This window comes from Chiloscyllium plagiosum, chromosome 6 (genome assembly GCF_004010195.1).
Source record: "Chiloscyllium plagiosum isolate BGI_BamShark_2017 chromosome 6, ASM401019v2, whole genome shotgun sequence".
In the NCBI taxonomy this organism is placed as follows: Eukaryota; Metazoa; Chordata; class Chondrichthyes; order Orectolobiformes; family Hemiscylliidae; genus Chiloscyllium; species Chiloscyllium plagiosum.
The window spans coordinates 34,056,614-34,077,248 of NC_057715.1; the positions used below are offsets into that span (position 1 = coordinate 34,056,614).

Sequence of the window (20,635 nt, forward strand, 5' to 3'; positions counted from 1 at the left end):
CTAAATAATCAGGCTGAACACTGCACAGTGTTGGCAAGATGATCCTAAAAATGTGTTTCACAAACAAAATCCGACAAATTATATTGTGATCGATATGAGCAAAACAAACAAATGACAACACATCATTACAATATCTTAAATTAACAAGCTGGATTTCATTGAAGGAAAATCTAAGAGTTTCCTACTTGTTGTCCTTGAAAGGATGTTACAACGAATTTGTAAAATTTGAAGGAATGCTACAATTGACAGGGGACTGTCACTTATCTTTTGTATCAACATTTGAGCCTGGCTGCCAATTACCTTTTTCCTGCAAGGAGCTTGCAGGTGGTTGTTATGTTTATCTGAGTAGTGTCAGAGCAGAGCATTGCAAATCAAATTTATTCTGCAGTGTGTTGGAACTGGAACACAGAAAGTGACATAATTAGGATATTTTAAGTGATTATAACAGGTTATAAGATGCCTTTGTTAAATTCCAGCTGAGAATAATTATCAACTTACCATCCCTATTTACAGATGGATGTAATTAAAACAAACTATCCATTGTGCTTCTCCCCCTTCAGCCAGTACAGTATCTGACTCTGCCAAGCAGCATGTACACAATTGTGTACTTTCTCTTTGAAAAAATATTATATCAAGCAATGCACATTTTTCTTTGCTGATGTTCTTCATCTGCTTATAAGCAAAATATCAATGTCATTTCTAGAAGATTATATATGGCTTAGGGGAATTCATTTTGCGGCTACTACAAAACTCCTGTATTACTTGCAAACGGTCAATGTTATGATGATTTTCATTACTGTCAGCTTCAAAGAAAAGCAATGTGCATTGTCATGAAAACAATTACTTTCAAAATTGATCACTGGATGTAGCATTGTTGGTTTGGCCAGAACTTACTTCCCCATTCTTAATTGCCCTCAAGAACACAATGTTGAGTTGTCTTCATGAATCACTACAGTCATTGCATATGGATATGCCTGCAGTACTGTCAAGGAGGGAGTTCCAGGATCTTGACCCACTGACAGTGAAGGAACGGTGACACAGTTCAAAGTCAGCATCATTTGAAACTGAGAAGAGAACTCACAAGTGATGGTGCTTTCAGCTGCTCTTTTCTTTCTAGGTGGTAGATAACATAGATTTGAAAAATGCAATAGCAAGAGGCTTGGTGAGTTGTTTCAGTGCATCTTGTAAATGACATATAATACTGTCACAGTGCAGTAGTGTTGGCAGAGGTGAATTTGAAAGGAGTAGATGGTATGCCAATCAAGAAGACTGCATGGTCCTGGATGATGCCAAGCTTCTCAAGTGCTTTTCTTCGGAACTGTATGTATCAAGCCAAGCACAGAGTATTTCATTACATTTCTGACATGTGCTTTAAAGATGATGGGCAGGTTTTGGGAGACAGGTGGTGAGTTACATGCCACACAAATATGAATAATGCTTGTGCGTTCAAGTTGTACATGTTTAAAAAACAAGGGGAAACTGGTTCAAGGGATTTCAATTTTCATCCTAGTATTCTACTTCTGTCACTTGTGACTGGTAAAAGTTCAGTTACAATGGCTTCAGGGCTCCTTTAGTGACTGGATTCCATTTTACAGACTTCAGATAATGCCTGAAGGCAACCCGGTCAATGTTTAACAGAGGGTTAAGCATTCCATGGATCTCTCCAAACTTTGCTGTGATTGAGAGCCCACTGGAGCATAAACAAAAAGAAGGAAATGTCAAGGGTTTAGATTAGATTACTTACAGTGTGGAAACAGGCCCTTCAGCCCAACAAGTCAACACTGACCCTCCGAAGAGCAACTCACCCAGACCCATTCCCCTACATTTATCCCTTCACCTCACACTACAGGCAATTTAGCATGGCCAATTCACCTAACATGCACATTTTTGGACTGTGGGAGGAAACCGGAGCACCCGAAGGAAACCCATGCAGACACTGGGAGAATGTGCAAACTCCACACAGACAGTTGCCTGAGATGGGAATTGAACCCGGGTCTCTGGCACTGTGAGGCAGTAGTGCTAACCACTGTGCCACCGTGTCACCCCACTGTGCCACTGTGGCCTTCTGCCAATTCTAAATGTACATAAAGCAGGGAGAAGTAGTATCTGTCCCATTTCCAGTACTGTTATTATATTAATCCTGGAAAGGGATCAATAATTTAGCATTACTAATTGTTGAGTATGGATTTCAGGACTCTGAAACAACCTTGCAATGATAACACAAAGCTGCACATTCCTGAATATAAATGGCACAACTTTGGTGGAGTTACAACAATCAAAAGGAACACTAAGGCACACACCAGATTGAGACTCTGAAACAAAGATCACATGGACTTGGAGACAAGAATGTAGATTAGTCAGTGATTAATGTAATCTTATGTCAGAGCCAGTTAAATGAAGGATTCACATGTATGTAGTGTGAAAAGATAATAAATTATGTTCCTTTGAAGTCTAAGGAGACCATCATTGACTGTGTCATCAGAAGCAGGTGACCTTTAAACTCAAAACCTCTCAACTTAAATATTAACCATATGGAAAATTGGAAAATAGAGTTCATGCATTGGAAGAAATGTCCTGTTTTATATCCCATTAGCAAGTAGCGATTATTCTAAATAGGCTTTGAGGAGACTCCTCTATGACAGGCAGTCCAAGTAAATTTGCTATGATATATCGGTAGGGTGCTGTCAAGCAGAAAGTGAAATTACTCCCCAGAAGGCCTTTCATTTACATTACAAACAAGGCTCTTCTTTCAACCCACAATCATGGCTTCATTGACGAGAACGGCTGCATTGAAAAATTTGCATCATGTAAGCATGATATGAATTTAGGGCAGGTAGACTGGAACATGTGGGAAATCTGACAAGTGCCCTCATCCCATCAATTCAGTGACGTTGGGAGAGAGGAGCAACTCATCTCTACTTGTAGAAATGCTTTAAATTATGAGAAAGTTTGATGAAATTCCAAATTCTGATCTACCAATCTTGTACAGTGTTGCTCTGACAAAGCGTGAATTTTAGGATCATGAACTTTACCACCTGATTATGCACAACCAGGCCGTATGTAATGTGCACTCTGCGGATTTCCCTTAATCAGCACTTAACATCATCTGCCATAGATCTATGGGAAATGAGTTACTAAAATGGAATAATTTCATTGAAAAATCTGATTTAAGGCCCTGGATTTATTAGAAACTATAATTAGTGAGAGATAAACAGGAAAAAATATTGCTAAACTAGTAAGAGTCAACCTGTTGCAGTTCATAGAAATTAATGACTGTCATGGGGCTTCCAGAGCAACAGACGTGAAGTACAGTAAATCCAGAAGGAAATCCCAGTTCAACCTGAGGCCTCAGCTGTGCCTATTGTAACCAACAGGAGTAACTATTGTAAAGCAATTAGCCCATTAGATTTGAACAGCTTATTCCTGGCATAAAGGCAGGATTGATGGGTACCCTAAAATGTGGAGCCGGGCAAAAAAATTAATGCTTAGGAAATCTTTCATTGCGTTCTCACTGGATAAAGCTTCCATATCTCTGACCATTCCAACAGCCTTCATTTAGAAATAGTTCATTAGAAAGAAAGATGGATAGCTGGAGTTTCTTTCCAAGGGTGAAAATGTCAAATACTGGAGGGCATAGGGTTAAAGTGAGAAGGGGAACATTTAAAAAGAGATGTGCAAGCAAACTCCCTCTTGTTTGGGCTCCACAGTGACTCAGTGGTTAGCATTGTTGCCTCTTAGTGTCAGAGAGTCAGGTTTGATTTGCATGGCTGTTTGCACATTCTCCCACGTCTATATGGTTTCCTCCACATGCTCTGGTTTCCTCTTACAGTCCAAAGATGTGCAGGTTAGGTGGATTGGCTGTAGTAAATTCCCTCATCATTAGCTGGATTAGCCATGGTGAAACGTAGGATTATGGGGATTCAGTGGGGGCTGAGTTTGGGTGGGATGCTCTTTGGAGGGTCTGTGCCAGACCCATTGGGGTTGAATGGCCTCTTTCTGCACAGAAGGAATTCTATGAAAGTTTTTCTTTCACACAGGTGGTAGGTACCTGAAAGAGGTGATAGAAACAGAAATGTTAGCAAAATTTAAGAGGAATTTACAGAGATGAACAGGTAGAGAATAGAGGAATATGGACCATGTGCACACAGATGGAATTAGTTTAGAATAGCATCATGCCTGGCATAGACATGGTGGGCCACACGGCCTGTTCTGTTCTATTTTCTAAAAGTGTTTACTGTTTAGTATACATAGCAAAATACAAGAGTTGATAAAAATTAAACAATTATTGTACAAAATGCAGAGGAATGGGATCGTGGGAGATATAGCAGTTTGGATCAGTAATTGGCTTGCTGAAAGAAGACAGAGGTTGGTGGTTGATGGGAAATGTTCATCCTGGAGTCCAGTTACCAGTGGTGTACTGCAAGGGTCAGTGTTGGGTCCACTGTTGTTCGTCATTTTTATAAACGGCCTGGATGAGGGCATAGAAGGGTGGATTAGTAAATTTGCAGGCGATACTAAGGTCGGTGGAGTTGTGGATAGTGACGAAGGATGTTGTAGGTTATAGAGAGATATAGATAAGCTGCAGAGCTGGGCTGAGAGGAGGCAAATGGAGTTTAATGCGGACAAGTGTGAGGTGATTCACTTTGGTTGGAGTAACTGGAATGCAAAGTACTGGGCTAATGGTAAGATTCTTTGTAGTGTAGATGAGCAGAGAGATCTCGGTGTCCAGGTGCACAGATCCTTGAAAGTTGTCACCCAGGTTGATAGGGTTGTTAAGAAGGCATACAGTGTTTTAGCTTTTATTAATAGAGGGATCGAGTTCGGAACCATGAGGTTATGCTGTACAAAACTCTGGTGCGGCCGCACTTGGAGTATTGTGTACAGTTCCGGTCACCGCATTATAAGGAGGATGTAGAAGCTTTGGAAGGGGTGCAGAGGAGATTTACTAGGATGTTGCCTGGTATGGAGGGAAGGTCTTAGGAGGAAAGGCTGAGGGACTTGAGGCTGTTTTAGTTCGAGAGAAGAAGGTTGAGAGGCGACTTAATAGAGACATACAAGATAATCAGAGGGTTAGATAGGGTGGACAGGGAGAGCCTTTTTCCAAGTATGGTGATGGCGAACACGAGGGGGCTTAGCTTTAAATTGAGGGATGATAGATACAGGACAGATGTCAAAGGTAGTTTTTTTACTGAGAGAGTAGTAAGGGTATGGAATGCTTTGCCTGCAACAGTAGTAGATTCGTCAACTTTAAGTACATTTAAGTCGTCATTGGATGAGCATATGGACGTACATGGAATACTGTAGGTTAGATGGGCTTCAGAGTGGTATAACAGGTCAGCGTAACATCGAGGGCCGAAGGGCCTGTACTGCAGTGTAATGTTCTATGTCCTATGTTCATTGCTCTAAGCTACATCAAATGTTCAACACTGATTGCAGCCCTTCCTGCTTTATGAGATGTTCACAAAACAAAATTCATTGAGAAATTAGTAGAAGCCTCATTTCAGTAATTAAGCATGGCACACACTATTGTCACTGCTCCCACTCAGGTGTGTAGAAAAGCAATCCCACTTCCAGCGTCCCCACCCCCAATTCCCCAGCTCACAGCAACTCCCCAACCAACAACCACCAGTTCCCAAGATCTTTCCTCAAGAGATAAAATCTCAGTCCCAATTTTCAGGATTCTGGATCTCAACTCCAACCTGGACTTCAAGTCGACTTCTATTCAACAGGTTTAACTAGTGAGATCAATGTAAATATACTGTGGAAAAGCTGGATCCCAACTGAGACATAGAAGTAGTCTCCAAGTCTTCTTCATGTTGATAGTCCTTTTTTTGTAGTGTACAGAGGACCAATATTTACACACAGTATGCTGAATGCTATAAGTTTCCAGAGGTATCATTGCCTGCGCAGGCCTACTCCTTTTTCCCTCCCAAAGTGTGCACAAAACAAATTAACCTAATTTCTCTGCCTTGTTACTTTTATTGTTCAAAAGGCTTCTTAGATTATTTTCATAATACATCTGCCACTTTATTACACTGGCTGTTACAGTACAACTTCAATTCTACAATAATAATGTGATAACTGAGCCCATAACAACATTAATTCCGGGTCAATGCATTATTTTATGTTAGACTGATTTATTCCCAAGAGCAATTTTAGTGGAGCAGACAAAAGGTAATATCTGTTCCATTAATGCTTACTTGTATAAAGAAAAATGCTCATTGTTGTACAATTAGTGAAGGCACGAACAACATGGCACTAAATACATTAAAAATGAACCTGAACTGGCTGAAAATCAAGCCATGATTTCTATATCCTACATAATTTATAAAGTCTCTGCATTAAAACAAAGCATATTAAATGGTCCATTTCAAAAATATCAATCACAACTTTTGTTGCATAAATGCAACTTGAAAATGCATGCGATGACTGCTTTTCGAACAGGCAACAAATTATTCTTGTGCTATGTAAGCTCATGATAGCTGTCATCCTGCAGAGATTTCAAGATTAATATTTATGAAAATTATCTGCTTTTCTAAAGTTCACAATCTTTTCAAAGTAATTTGAATCCAATATTCAGTTTATCTAACCTGTTGAAGAGACCAAAATGATCTCTCAGCTATACGAATTTCTACCATGGTTGAAATGCATTAGTCATCTCAGCAATTAATTCACAACTACAGGACCATAATGTTACTTGCTTCACTATATATGTAAAAGACTTTTACATTTAACATTAATTTACAGTTGATATTTTAGAGCTGTAACAAATAAACTCAATTTTCATATATACATTGTCCTCTTGCTTGTAGACCTACAACTTTTCTAATGATAAAAATAGGGAAAAGACAGATCAAGCTGGGGTTGTGGGGCCATGTCCAATTAACATGGGGCCAAAGGCTTTTTTAAAAAAATACATACTTCTGGAGCAGGTGAAATTTGAACACAAGCCAAGGATTCTGGGGTTGGAAGATGGGAGTAGCTGAAACTCTTTTCATCACTTTTGCGGGTACTACCACTATGCCACAATAGTCATTCTTTTCATTCCATGTTCCGAATGACCCTTAATTTGAAGTTGTAAGCAATTATGGAGCTCACCTGAAGCTGAAGTCATCCTTTTCAAATTTGCAGATCCGCTTCCAGAAAATGTAATCAGAGCCTAATCTGCACATCTAACGTACCTGGGTGCAAGGGGCATCAAGTTGTGAGAGTTTGTAGCTTTGGTTTACTCCCCAGGCCCTGAAGAAAGCCTCACAATCTATTTTTATTTGTGGCTCACAAAGCCAAAGAGAGTCGTCTTCCATGTCTCACCAGCTAATCTCATGCCTCGTGTGTTTCAGGAAATGCCCCACATGAATTTTCTACCACTTTGCCTTTTATTACCTAGATATATAATTAGAAATGAAGTGGGAGCAAGAGTCAACTATTTGGCTGAACCATTCAGAAAGATAATGATCGATTGCAGACTTAACTCCATTTTCCTGCCTGCTCAACCCAGACATTTCTTTGCAAATCAGAAGTTATTCTATGATGTATGTGGTAGAAAACTCTACAGGCGAACCCACTATGAAAAAATTCCTTATCTAAAAAACAAAATTGTCTTAAATAGGAGCCGTCTCATTTTTAAACTGTATCGGGATTCTAGATTTTTTTGTTTGTGCTGGTCCCCAGATGCTCCACCCAATCAGATCATAGTGCCCAAGTGACTGCCCAAATCCTGCTGACTTCTTGGCCATCTTGTCTACAATAGGCCAAATCTGCCTACTGCCCTTCAAGAGAAGTTCATGTTTGATGTTCCTGCACTTATACCCTGAACTTTATTTGAAAAAATCAAAATAAGTCCCCAGCTTCAGCTCAAGAAACTAAGTAGCTCATTGATTTGACAAACAGAGCTTTCTCTTCTGAGCTGTAATGACCTCTGACAGGTTTAATACAATCCCACACTTCACATTGACAAAAAGCATCCTATAGAATTGACTTGAAAGACTAAGTATAAAATTGCCGACAAATTCACTCGGAAATGCAACTGCAGTGCAGTAGGCTTCCTTAGAGAGTGATAGATTTAAGAAAGTGAGTGATGAGCACCATGCACATCAGGTAAACTAAATTTTCAAACACTGATCTCTGATGAAATAGCTGACTGAGATAACTACAGGCCCAGGTTTTTTTCTCTCTTAATTTTGAAAACCTGGCAAAACGTATTACATGTCCAAAATAAAGGTTGGTTATAATTATTTTGCTTATCAATTATTTTTCCCATGGCAATTTAAATGAAAGGATCAAAGTATATTGCAAAGGTTTAAACTGTATTAAATGTAAAATTTACAGTGAAGTTATCACCATATATACTTCAAACTTTAAATTGAGGTTAATTTGAGTGAGCTTTCTCAAAAAATATAAAACTGCCAGAACAGGGACACTGCATGGTGGTAAAAATCCCTTTTCAGATGTAAATTTTGTATTATGAAAAAATTATGAAGTTTGTTCTCAAATCACCGTACTGAATAACTTTTAAATGGCCATTTTAACAACAGACATTATTACGTAGTTTGAACACAATGAACAAGATAACTGATTCTGAATATTTCCATGAATCAAATTGAATACAATTGAATAAAAAGGAGCAATTACCCTGCACGATGGGGTAATTTTCTTATTCTGTACTGCTGGCAGGGAATTTTCCCATTGGTATTACATGTTGAAAGTTGGCCTAAGGTTTCACAGCCATTAACAGATTTACAATAATTACTGCCACTTGATCCAGAGCCTAAAATATGGGCTTTTGCAAGCACAGAAACAGAAATTGCATGCATAGAAAATAGAGTAAGTGTCTTCTATTCAGCCCTTTGTGTCTGCTCTGCCATTCAATATGATCATGGCTGATCATCTAACTTAATACCCTGCTCCAAATTTTACCCCATACCTTTTGATTCCTTTGCCTTCAAAACTAAATTCAACTCCTGCTTGAATGAGTTTCAATGTTTTGACATCAACTACTTTCTGCAGAAGAAAATTCCATAGGCTCACCACTCTACGGATGAAGAAATTTCTCTGAAAAAAAACTATCCCAAATCCTTAAAACTATGACCCTCATTCTGGACTCCCAGGTCATCAAGAACATCCTTTCTATATTTATCCTCTCTCATCCTGGTAGAATTTTGTACGTTTCCATGTGATCCCCTCTCATTATTCTGAACTCTAGTGAATATAATCCCACCCAATCTAGTTTCTCTTCAAAACATCAGTCCTTCCACTCCAAGAATCTGTCTGATGAACTATCATTGCATCCCTCCATAGCCAGAATATCCTTCATCAGATGAGGAGATTAAAACTGCAGATAATACTCTAAGCATGGTCGCATTAAGGCTCTATAAATTACAACAAGACATCCATACTCCTGCACTCAAATCCTCTCATAATGAAGGCCAACATATTGTTTGTCTCCTTCATATCTTGCTTCACCAGCAAATGGTGTACAAGGTCCCATTCCACCTCCTCCTTTCCTAATCTATCACCAGATAATAGTGTGCCTTCCTGTTTTTTTTAGCTATCAGAATATATAAGTGCATATTTAGCCACATTATACTTCATCTGTCATGCATTTTCCCACTCACTCAACTTGTCTGAATCATACAAACATCTCAGCAACCTCCACACAGCTCACCCTCCCACCCAGCTTTGTATCATCTGCAACTTCAAGGTGACACAAAACAGTAAGTTCCACTTCAGTGAGAGCATCAATGTGTTTCAAAAGCATTTTGTTTACTGTCCTCCAGAATGTTGCTTATTCGAGTGTGAAGAAAACTAGGGCTGGAAGGAAAGTGATTTCTCAGCTGTTCAGAAACAAACCTGAATTTTCACTCTGGCATCTGAAGAATGGAGTAGAGAAAATTTACAACTACATAAGAATGATTCCTGAGAATAGAACAGAATTTCTGTGTTTCGTTCCACGCGACAGATCAGCAATAAATGTTGGCCCAGCCAGTGACATCCAAATCACGTGAATAAGTAAAAAGAAATAAATAATGGAGTCAAGCCCAGTGACTCCAAAAGAATTGAGTTGCAGGCACAAGGACATTTTGGTGCCCAGGTGGACTCTTATAAAAGGCTATTTGATGTTTCTGCACTCGAGTTCACCTATGTTTTAAAAAAAAGTTTCTAGCTTTCACCTCTTATATTCCCTCAGTACCCCCACATACTCAGCATATTCTATTCAATCTAACACAGGCCACCTAATGCCCTTGCAATCTCCCTCATGGTCCCTCATATGCTGGAAGACCTCACCAGTATCCACCCACACAAACCTTTTATTGCCAAGATATACCAACACATGCCCACTTCCTCCACCACCACCCTTTGCCCTTACTATCAATGACAACTCACCCTGCATCTATCATGGGCAGGCATCAGGTCATAGGATGAGATTAAATTAAGTGTTTATTGATAAAATTGTTTTGTGAAAATGCCCTAGTGCTGCACTTAAGTTCTTTTGATCTCATAAAAGTAATATTGTACTCATATTCCCACTTCAAACTTTAGAAATACTTGGAGCTGTCAATCAGTCTGAACTGATATGCACAACAATGTAATAATGATTATTCTTTAAATAATTCATCAAACATTAATTCTGTAAAGATAACCTTCAGGCTTGTGTTAATAGACAAACATGAAATAGCAAGTACTGCTGATTATCACTGCAGTTTTCCTCCAAATATTTGCTTGACATCATATCTGTCTTGACAGCTTCAAAGATATTGATAGTTTCAATGAGCTTTTCAATGTACTTAAATATTCATATCGGCTTCTAACAAGTTTAAAGAGCAGCTGGCTTCTCTCAATGGTGTCTGGGGACCATATCCAACAAGGAACAACTCACATGTACAATTGAACCATGTGTTTCAATCAGAGAATTCATGACTGAGGCCTCCATTGGCAGCTTGGTTAAGTATGAATTATGATTATGTCTAATCTTCATAAACTGATTTCACAGGAGTTTCGCGTGCATTATTTTGGAGTTGGCTTGGAGACAGATAATAGCTCCCACAATCCCCCTCTTCTCCCCTTCCTCAACACTCTACGCCCAAGAGTCCTCCAATTAAATTCTCACCCCATGGCAACTGTCTGTGTGGAGTTTGCACATTCTCCCAGTGTCTGCATGGGTTTCCTCCGGGTACTCCGGTTTCCCCACACAGTCCAAAAATGTGCAGGTTAGGTGAATTGGCCATGCTGTAGTGTTAGGTGAAGGGGTAAATGTAGGGGAATAGGTCTGAGTGGGTTGCTCTTCGGAGTGTCAGTGTGGACTTGTTGGGCCGTAGGGCCTGTTTCCACACTAAGTAATCTAAGTAATCTAATAATCTAATCTAAATTTAAGAGATGTAGAGGGGACATTGCTGGGTGGAATTTCTCTAGACTTATGATCCTGATACCATCTTCTGTTGCCTCAATGATCTTCCTTCCATCATAAGGTCAAAAGTGGGGATGTTCATTGATGATTGCACAATGCTCAACACCATTTGGAAGACTTTAAAACTGAAGTAGTCAACGTTCAAATGCAACAAGATCTAGACCATATCCAGGCTTGGGTTGACAAGTGGCAAATAACATTCATGACACAAATGATTATCATAAAATCATAGAATCCCTACAGTGTGGAAATTGGCCCTTCGGCCCAACAAGTCCACACCCACCCTCCAAAAATTAACCCACCAAGACCCATTTCCCCAACTCCTATTGTCCTATTTTTATTCCTGGCCAATACACCCAACCTATACATCCCTGAACACTATGGGCAATTTAGCATGGCCAGTTCACCTAACGTGCACACGTTTGGATTGTGGGAGGAAACCAGAGCACGCAGAGGAAATTCACGCAGACATGGGGAGAATGTGCAAACTCCACACAGACAGTCACCACAGGCTGGACTCGAACCCAGGTCCCTGGTGCTGTGAGGCAGCAGTGCCATTCACTGAGCCACCATGCTGCCCCAGTATCTCCAATAAGAAACATTCTAACCGCCAGCCCTTGACATTTCAACGGTGTTACCATCACTGAACTCCCCTGGAGTTACTATTGACCAGAAATTCAATTGGACTTGCCACGTTAACATAGTAGCTATAAGGGCAAGTCAAAAACCTGAAATACTGCGGCCAGTAACGTAGCTCCTGACACCCCAGAGCCTGTCCATCATAAACAAGACACAGGTCAACTGTGTGATGGAATACTCCTCTTTTGGCAGAATGAGTGCAGCTCTAACAACACACAAGCAAGTTGTCAGCATCAAGGACAAAACAGTCTACTTGCTTGGCACAATATCCACAAGCAGCCACTCCATCCATCACCGATGCTCAGTAACAGCAGTGTGTACTACCAATGAGATGCACTGTTGAAATTCACCAACAGATCCTTCGACACCACCTTCCAATCTCATAACCACTTCCATCTCAAAGGAGAAGGGCAACATCACCACCTGCAAGTTCCACTCCAAGCCACTCACCATTCTGACTTGGAAATATATTACGATTCCTTCGCTGTGGTTTGAACAAAATCATGGAACTCCCTCCCATACAGCATTGTGGGTCAACCCACAACAGGTGGACCACAGCGGTTCAAGGCGGCAGCTGACCACCATCTTGTTAAGAGCAGCTAGCACCAGGCAATAAATGCTGGGCAGCCAGTGATACCCACTTCCCACGCATAAATGAAAAATAGTTCTGGTCTCACTGCAACACAGCAGTGTGGCACTGACAAGTGCACTGTCCATTTGGACTTATAATGATTTGGAGGTCTTTGAGAGCAAACACTCACTGCCATAATTTTCATCAATATGTTGACACTGTCAGAATCTGACAGCCATTTTGTGGCCTCATTAAGCTGTCTTGTTTCTGAGTAGCATACAGTATGTGACCAAATTTCATGCCCTCTTTGCTTTGTCAAAGAAAAACTATATATTTTTTTCTTTTGCATTTGACCTAATCATTTAATGGGTAACTTTACTTCCTGTCAGAATAAATCACCTTAAAAGTTAAATAAGGTCAGCAATGTTCTTCTTCATTCAGAAGGAGGTCGTCAAAGTTCAATCATTATTTGCATGATTAACAACTGCATAGAACTGAATAACTTTTCTGGTATAAAGCTTATTGGACTGTTTCTGTCTGAGATCACAAACGTCTGTTTATTCCTGAAGGGGTATTAGTTGTAACACACTTGCTTGAATTAATTTTGTGTGTGATATTATACCTAACATTGCCTGCAGTACACTATTGCAAATTATCCTTGCCTTGTAAGTTGTACACATGTAAATAAACTTGATTAATTATTTTAATTTGAAGACAGATAGTCTCAAAGCCAATAACGTCCCTTGCACAAAGAGGAAACATGCAAAATATTACATGATGCAAGGGTGGAAAACTGTACATTGGAAATCCAATGCAAATTGTTAAATCAAATCATTGTTATCTCTGTACTTAATGAAATCTGGTCAAGGCAAGGAAACCTGGTACAAATGTTAAGACATAAATAGAACAGCATACTATTTATTCACCCTAGTTGGGCAGGATATGATGAGCAGTGTCTAAAGGGAAGGCCCCCTCTGCTCTAAATGATTCAGATTTTCTTTCTAAAATATGGTGGATTCTATAAGGAGCTGCCAGCCAAAATTCCTTGCTTGCCACGCAGGCAAACAATTTTCTTAAAGAATTAAACTAAGTATTCCTGCATTTTCAGGCAGTTATTCACTGAGAGTGCTTCACCACTGCCATAGTTCGTCTGCTCCATAAATGCTCTGGATTTCCAGATGACATTAAAAAAAAGCAGCAAGTGCACAAGATAAGAACTCAGTGTTAGATGACTGGCAATGAAACAGGAAAGCGAATTGGGATGAAAATGCATCAGGTTTAGTTGGCAACTTATAGCGAGTGTGGTGCTACAGGGAATCAATCATTCACCAATTTATGGCTGTTTGAAGGCATTGAGGACAAATGTTCTGGTTGTAGGAAGGTCACAAATTCTGCAAAGCTTTAGGGATACTTTAAATGAGTTGGAAAAATATTGCAAAACCAGGTTGTTCACTTTGTTGGAAAAATATAATAGCAAAATATTATTTCAGTGGAGAACGTCTGCAGAATGTTGCAATAAAGGGATCAGAGTTCTTGATATATCAATGAAAAAACTTCAGCAACTATATATCTGCACATATCTGCATGAATTTACAGATTAGAAATGGACCATTCAGCCCCTTCAGCTTGCTCCAATCAATACTGAATGGTTTGTGTTCTGAATTCCACACTCCCATCTACAACTGATAACATTTTATTCCCTTGCTGAACAAGAAAGAACACCCACCTCCACCTAAGAAAGGAACCTGCCCAGATCTGTCATAAAAGGGCATCTGTAATTCTCAAGCGTCGTCCAGTTGTGGATTCAGCGACAGAGAAAATATACTTTCCATATCCACTTTACAAAAATCATTTGGGATATTTTAAACTTCAATCAAATCAACCCCACCTTTCTAAACCCATTGTGGAAACAAGCTCACCCTTTCCAATCTTTTTCCCAACAGACAACCCAATCATTCCAATAAAGACTCCTTTGAACCACTTCTAATGCATTATCACTCTTTCTTAAATAAGGTATTTCAGATGTAGTCTCCTAAATTCCCTGTATAACTGAAGTATAATTTTATTAATTTTGATATTCAATTCCTTTCTTAATAAAGGGTAGCATTCCATTTGCCTTCTTAATCATGATATTTCTGCATAACAATGTTCTTTTCTGTAGTAACAAATTTTTCTAATCAAACTGTTCATAGATGCTATTACATACCTCTGGAGCAGGTATGTAAGATTTGAATTAGGCCTCCCAGTCCAAGGCTAGGGACACTACTACAGAGCCACAAGAGGGCTTTGAAAACAGATAAGGAACACATCAGATATTAAACTGATAAGAACGGATACTACAATTGATCTTGGCCAAAACGCTGAGACATTTAAGACTTTTTGTGACATGCACACAACATCTAGATTTCTCTACAACTCATAATTCTGTGGTTGTTCTCCATTTAAATAATATTTTTCTTTAATATTTTGTCACTCACGAGAAACTTCATTTTTACATAATGTACTCCATTTGTAAGATTTTTGCCCACTAAATCTACCTTTATTGCTCTGCACCTTTCTTATGTCATCCTTACAATATACTTTCCTATCTTCATGTCATATGTAAGTTTAGTCAATCTGCCTTCACAACCCTTCATCCCAAATTAAAAAGCTAATGGTAAGTATAGACCCCTGCAGACCTCCACTCTTCACATCTTGCCAATCAAAGATCTGTTTTGTGTATACACTGTTATCTGCCAATCAGCCAATCTGATGCTAGACTGTTACACTTTATACTATTGTTGTTGCGTTAGAGCCCGGGTGTCCTTGGAGAAGGAGCACGCGGTGTCCACCAACACCCTGGAGTTGTTCAGGGGGAGGTGGGCGCCGCAGGGAGTGGAGTGCATCATTTCTCCTTCCAACTTTATTTTGATTTAGTCCCTTCCCTCCCCCTCACTATTTTGATCACACAGCACTGCCCTTTGATGTGAAGGGCAGTGTTTGTCACTGGCCACCCGGGTGTTTTCCTATCTTCCTGGTGGTGGAATTTGAATAAAGATTCATGCACACTGTGTCTCACACCTGCACACACGGGTGCTGGGGAAAAAATAAGCACTACCGCACTTAGGTGGTAGTGTGGGGGTAAAGGAAAAAAAAATACTATTGTTGTGGTTCTGTTCGCCGAGCTGGAAATTTTTGTTGCAAACGTTTCATCCCCTGTCTAGGTGACATCCTCAGTACTTGGGAGCCTCCTGTGAAGCGCTTCTGTGGTGTTTCCTCTGGCATTTATAGTGGCCTGTCCCTGCCGCTTCCGGTTGTCAGTTTCAGCTGTCCGCTGTAGTGGCCGGACAGCTGAAACTGGCAACCAGAAGCGGCAGGGACAGGCCACTATAAATGCCGGAGGAAACACCACAGAAGCGCTTCACAGGAGGCTCCCAAGCACTGAGGATGTCACCTAGACAGGGGACGAAACGTTTGCAACAAAAATTTCCAGCTCGGCGAACAGAACCACAACAACGAGCACCCAGGCTACAAATCTTCACCCAAACTTTGAACTTTATACTATACCATGAACACCACCTTTGCTCAACTAGCTCCAATGTAAAACTTTCTCAAATGCCCTCTAGATATCCAAATACATCGACAGGCTCCTTTTAGTCCCTCAAATGCATACCAATAAATCAGTTAAACACAATTTCCCTTTCACAAAACATGTTGACTTTTCCCAGTTACCCATACTTTTCTAATTTGCCCAATTAAAACTTAATTGATTCCAAAATGTTCCTTTCAACTGACATCAAGATAATTGGCCTGTAGATTTGTTTCCTGTCTTCCTCCCTTCCTGAATACAGGAATTGTATTTACCACTTTCCAATTGGATGGAACCTTTCTAGAATCTACTTATCTACCTCATTAACATGGAGATTATGTCTATTAGGATTCAGATTTATTAATTAGAAGTTGTGTTTACTCAGTACTTCTTGCCCAGTGATTATATTGTTACCAGGTTTCTCTTTTCGTTAAAGCTCCTTATTTATATTGATTACTGGAATATTCTTGAAACCTCAAACATGAAGATAGAAGCAAAATATTTATTCACTACATCTGCTATTGCTTTATTGTCAATTAGATATTCAGAATGTGAAGTTGATACAGTTTTCACTTCTAGATAATTATAGAAACTAGTCCTATTCTCTTTTTTCTGCCTTTCAATCTGAAAATATAATTCAATCATATTATGATTGCTGCTCTTTAGAAACACCTTTACTGTGATCATAAATTTTGTCACGTTAGACAATATCAAGTTAAGTAGAACTTGCTGTCTGGTTGATTCCAAAATATATTGCTCTAAGAAACTATATCCACAACATTTTATGAACTTGTCATTGAAGCAGATAACTCCAGCATGGTGGATGGAAGAGAATTATGGCTGTAAGAATTGCTCCCTTTTACTGTTGATGTTTTTCAGTGCTGAAACTGATTTCCTCAATTTCTTGGGACAGTACTTACTGTTGGATCTTTAACAAAAAAAAATCAATAACAACAATACTTGAAGTGGGAGAAAAGAAAGAGAGCAGGAGACCTAGCATCAGGAGAGACAAAGTCAGAAGTCACGTGATACCACGTTACAGTCCAACAGGTTTATTTGAAAGCATAAATTTTTGAAGCACTGCTCCTTCATCAGGTGAAGTCACCTAACAAAGGAGCAGTGTTCTGAAACCTTGAGATTTCAAATAAACCTGTTGATCTATAACCAGGTGTCATGTGACTTCTAACTTTGTCCACCCCGTCCAATACCGCAGCTTCACACCATGGGAAAGGCCATGTGAGAGGGTGGAGAACAGCTCTAGAGTTCAACATTTAAAAAAAATCAAAACCAAACAGTGAACTTTCAAAGCTGATTGCAAAATTACAAGACAGGATTTGGGATGTCATGTTGCAGCTATGTAGGACCTTGATTAGGCCACGTTTGGAATTCTGTGCTCAGTTCTGGTCTCCCTGCTATAGGAAAGATATTGTGAAACTTGAAAGGATTCAGAAAAGATTTACAAGGATGTTGCTGGGTTTGGAGGATTTGAGCTTTAGGGAGAGGCTGAATAGGGTGGGAGTGTCAGAGGCTGAGAGGTGACCTCATCGAGGTTTATAAAATAATAAAGGGCACGGATAGGGTGAATAGCGAAAGTCTTTCTCCCAGGGTAGGGGAGTCCAAAAAGAGAGCATCATAGAATCACTTCAGTATAGAAACAGGCCGTTCAGCCCAAATCCTCAATGATCTGCTGAAGAGCATCTCATCCATACCCATCCCCCACCCTATCCCTGTAACCTTGCAGCTCCCACGACTAGTTAAGCTAGATAGATAGTTAAGCTAGACTGCACATCTCTGGAAACTGTAGGTGATTTAGCAAGGCCAATTCACCAAAACTGCACATTTCTGAACTGTGGCAGGAAACCAGAGCACTCAAAGGAAACTCATGCAGACATAGGGAGAATGTGCAAACTTCATACAGACGATTGCCCGAGGCTGGAATTGAACTCGGGGATCCCTGACACTGTGAGGCTGCAGTACTAACCACTGTATCATCATGCCACCCTAGGGCATAGGTTTAAGGTGAGAGGGGAAATATTTTAATGGGACCTTAGGGGCAACATTTTCATGCAGAGGGTGATGCTTGTATGGAATTAGTTGTCCAAGGAAGTGGAGGAGGCTGGTACAATTACAATAATTACATTTCATATGTAAATTGCAGAACTTTGTGTGTGTGTCTGGAGAGTTAGGAGTGTCTGTGAGAAAGTGTGTATAGGGTGTGAGAGTAAAGGGGTATAAGTCTGTAAGAGTGTGTGTGTGTGCGCGCACGCGCGCTTATGAGAGAGGTGAATTATAAAATATACATTCGACCTCGAAACTATGAGCAACCATCCTCCAAGGCGGACTTCAGGGCAGGCAACAACGCAAAGTGACCGAGCAGAGACTGATAGCCAAATTCGGTACCCATATGGATGGACTCAATCGGGACTTTGGGTTACGTCATATTATAGGTAACCCCACTGCACTACACACACACACTCCAACAGACCCATACACTCACACAGACACATCCACCCTCTCACAGACTTATACCCCTTTACACTCTCACTCACTCTCTCACAGAGATTCATAAACCATCCCCCTACCACCACACACACACAAGTTTGTGGGGTGAATTTGTACTTGCAGGATTACATTTTATTTTGCTCAAAAACTGTATGAATCCATGTAAGATTCTGTAAATCCTTTTTTGAGATTAGAATCAGTCTGAACATTGGGGCACAGACAGACGGTCTCACATAGGTCACGTCACACCTTCAATGCATTATCTGGGCCGACATGACACCAATTGTTAAAGTTCACTTTAGAATGTAACTTCAAAAAAGTTCTGCAATTTTCAAATGAAAGAACTGAAAACAACATGTTCATTCCAAAAAAATGAGAGACTTAACAAAAAAAACAGGTCTTTTTCAATATATAAGTCCAGTTGCAACACACTGTAAACTTTTTGCGATAAATTCTGTGTGTTATACAATCTTATATTCCACAACCACATGATGAAGGAGCAGTGCCCTGAAAGCTAGTGCTTCCAATAAACATGTTGTGCTATGACCTGGCTATTTGTACACCCAAGTCCAACACCGGCATCTCCAAATCAAGTCCTTAAATGCTAACTGTTTGACCCAAGTTTTAATTCACCAGGCCTAACCTGCTGCTATTTGGTCTTGCATCAGAGGGGAACAACTTGGAATTTTTGACAATGTTAAAAGGGATAAATAAATAAATCCAAGTTATTATTTATGACATTATTTCATTCTAGCAAATTTGATGAAATGAGGGCACTTTATAAAAGCTTAGTTCACAGATTTAAAGACGATAAAAAATTACAATGGAAAAGCTTTCAGCAACAGTTGTAAATAAGAGAGATTTTGCAGAGGAGATGAAGAGAAAAGCAAATCCTCAGCTTCCCCCGACTCCTCACAAACTACACAAATAATTAAGGACATAATGCACAGCATGAGAAGAACATTAATCATTGAATAATGCTTCTCCAGTAGACCTGAGAGTCTACGAAATCAGTGATTCCAAACAACCCTTTCAACCTTCTGACAGAAATTCTTGTTCTTTTTAATGGGACAAACTTGAAAGGAGAAATGATAATATTTCACCACTTATTGCGGCCCACTTGAACAGAATACAATATACCAGGGAAAGTAGCAGCAATTTATATAACTGGAATCTGGTTATGTTTCTACTTTTAACAAATATTTTGCATGGAAATAGGCCTGAAATTTCTGCTAAAATAAAACTTAGAAAGTTGTAGACATTCGTTGAAACCAGATTCCCCATGACCTCTCAATTCTAAATGCCCAGCCTTAGGCAAAGAAAGATGACAGCATCAAGCACAATGAGTTCGATTTTTTTCTTTCAGTTGGAAGCCTCCTTTATTATAACATTTTTGACTTCATAGTCCTGCCATTGACAGATGAAAATACATTGCAGCTAAGGCTGACAGACCTGATCACTCAAATTTGCATTAAGAAGCAGGCACTCTTATCATTATACTACTGAGCTGCCAGGAGAACCAATTAAACTAATTTTGCATTCTCTGTAGCTCATCCCTTGCCCACATACAGCATGCATAGATTTAATCGTTGCAATTTATTTCAGTGCTTTATCTCTTGAGATTAACTCTCAAAGTCGTGGGTGATGTTTCTGTTCTGTTAGAAACATTGGAATTATTGGAAGATTAAATGTTCAAACAAAGTGGCATCTATATGTTTTTGAAAGTGTGCATATTGCACCTTTTTTTGAATGTTTAAATGATAATGTTAACTCAGTCACTGGTAGTGGATGAGCTTGAACACTGATATTGCATCAATCCTAATATTACTCATGGGTTTCAATGAAGAGTAAAGCTAGACAGGGTGCAAAATGAATGTTGCATACAATTCTGCCAGATCTTCATCTCACAAAGCAGGTTAAAATTGACTCAAATTGGCCAGGGTACATAATC

At 39.6% G+C, this 20,635-nt stretch overlaps 1 non-coding gene across 1 annotated transcript; it reads right to left on the bottom strand.

Annotated features, from left to right (window-relative positions):
• Nucleotides 1-14,802: 14,802 nt before the first annotated feature.
• On the bottom strand, nucleotides 14,803-14,987 carry LOC122551197. The gene has a single exon (XR_006312050.1). It is a non-coding gene; the product is annotated as a U2 spliceosomal RNA (small nuclear RNA).
• Nucleotides 14,988-20,635: the final 5,648 nt, after the last annotated feature.